The sequence below is a fragment of the Myripristis murdjan genome, chromosome 14 (genome assembly GCF_902150065.1).
Source record: "Myripristis murdjan chromosome 14, fMyrMur1.1, whole genome shotgun sequence".
Taxonomy (NCBI): domain Eukaryota; kingdom Metazoa; phylum Chordata; class Actinopteri; order Holocentriformes; family Holocentridae; genus Myripristis; species Myripristis murdjan.
In genome coordinates this window covers 37,106,078-37,108,153 of record NC_043993.1, presented here as the reverse complement: position 1 = coordinate 37,108,153, position 2,076 = coordinate 37,106,078, and the positions used below count along the sequence as shown (strand labels likewise).

General features: G+C 44.8%; 1 protein-coding gene across 1 annotated transcript in view; it reads right to left on the bottom strand.

Annotated features, from left to right (window-relative positions):
* Window positions 1-265: 265 nt before the first annotated feature.
* Window positions 266-2,076, bottom strand: part of siah2l (seven in absentia homolog 2 (Drosophila)-like) — a 24,957-nt gene continuing 23,146 nt past the window's right edge. Inside the window, exon 3 of the mRNA XM_030068480.1 lies at window positions 266-2,076. This exon is cut by the window's right edge and continues 1,021 nt beyond it. The gene's annotated coding sequence lies outside the window, so the exon portion shown is untranslated.

Here is a 2,076-nt window from a genome sequence, read left to right as displayed (position 1 = left end):
TTAGTCATAGAAATAGAATGAGGCAGAGCGGGCGTGGGCCTTTTTTTTTTTTTTTTTTTCTTGTTCACAGCAAAAACCTTTTGGGTGGTTCTGTGGAGATCCCAGCTCCGCCCGGCCCGGAGCAGAGAAGACCGCCAGCAGCTCCACTGGCATCACTAGAATCGCCCATACAGTGTCCATACAGCTCTACCTCGTTCTATTTCTATGGACTAACTCAGAACAACAGGGCTGCTGTCAGAAAGAGAAACGTGGCTCGAGACTCGAGTTTGTCTGTTTATTATATTTGACTTTATTCAACTGCATTTTATTCATTTTTGTAACTTGGATTAGGAAAAAAGATTCTGACTGCTGTTATTAAAATTCTTCTTATTTCTTTGACTTGACAAACAACAGAAATAAAACAAAGACAGGAGACGGTTTCACGTGGCGGCGTCTCAGGGCCGAGCCGGGGAAACAGCTGGAGACAGGTAACAGGTAACAGAAAAAAAAAAAAAAAAAAAAAAAACAGGTGCCGGGCGGCTGGTGGAGCCAGCAGAACCCACTTTGGTCCCAGTCCTGGTTCTAGACCCAGTCCTGGTTCTGCTCCCAGTCCTGGTTCTGGGAAATGTTCCAGGCGTGTCCGAGAGCCTCACATGGATCTGGTGTGGCTCAGCTGTTGCTACGATGGTTCACAGGCAAGGAATGCTGGGAAGTCCTCCTCACCTGGGCAGTAGGTGAGCACGTGGAGCAGGTGTGTGTGTGTGTGTGTGTGTGTGTGTGTGTGTGTGTGTCGGCCTGCAGGTGAGCGCGTGCAGCAGGTGTGTGTGTGTGTGTGTGTGTGTGTGTGTCGGCCTGCAGGTGAGCGCGTGCAGCAGGTGTGTGTGTGTGTGTGTGTGTGTGTGTGTGGGCCTGCAGGTGAGCGTGGCTGCAGACGGGACGAGGCGAGAGCCGCTCCGATTCTTCCCACATGGAGACACAAAAACCTGGAAACCTGAGCAGAGCCGCTTGATTTCTTTACAACAAACAAACAAAAAAAAACAACAAACAAAAAAACCAAAACAAACCAAAACAAACGTGGATCATGAGCTGGACAAACAGATAATCTCCAGACCATCAGCAGTTTTCTTTAATTACAATAAAAGCAAACTAATTAAAAAGATCAGATGTTTTTCACACGTTGAGCCACAGGAAAATGCCTGCTGTGAATGTCAGTATAATGCGCTGCCCCCTGCAGGCCGGAGGGCAGCGCAGCAGGAGGCCGGCAGTGGGACAGGTAAGGCGCTGGTGGCTGAACAGACCACGACTCTAATCTCAGATTAACACCAGGAGCTGTGGGGATTAACCAGATTAGCACCTGATCGACTCGCTGCTCCACCAAAACGTCCAGACAGACTGAAACAAGCTCTGAGGGCCTGCAGGTGTGTGTGTGTGTGTGTGTGTGTGTGTGTGTGTGTGTGTGTGTGTGTGTGTGTGTGTGTGTGTGTGTGTGTGTGAGTGTGTGTGTGTGAGTGTGTGTGTGTGTGAGTGTGTGTGTATTGTTATCATGTTATCTAGATATGAACATGTGAGATATTAATTTCTCAAAAGGCGACGATATGGACGATATCAGATTCAGGCTGGACAGAGCACCTGCTCTGCAAAATTATTTAAATTATAAATAAATATTTATTTAATTTTTTTTATTTCTTTCAGGGAATATTGGAAAAAAAAAGTACCACCTCAGCTAATTAGGAAGTCGTTTTTTCTTTCTGCCCTCATATCAGTTTTTTAAATTAATTTTTAAAAACTTTTTTTTAAACCTTTTCTACCATTTATATATTCTCACCTTGTCCTGTAACACGTCTTTTAATATCGTCTTTATAATAGCTATTTATTATATTTCTTTACTTACTAATAATGTTTTTTTGCCCTCGCTTTGAAACAAAAAAACAAACCTTCATCCTCATCACAGCAGCAAATCTGAGAAGAAAAAGATTTTATTGATCAGTCGATCAATAAAATATGAAGAAGGAGCCGGGCTGATCAGGCCCATATTCACAACTCTTCAATAATCTGGATGAGGCTCCGCCTCTCCAGCGGGACAGAGGGCGAGTGGGC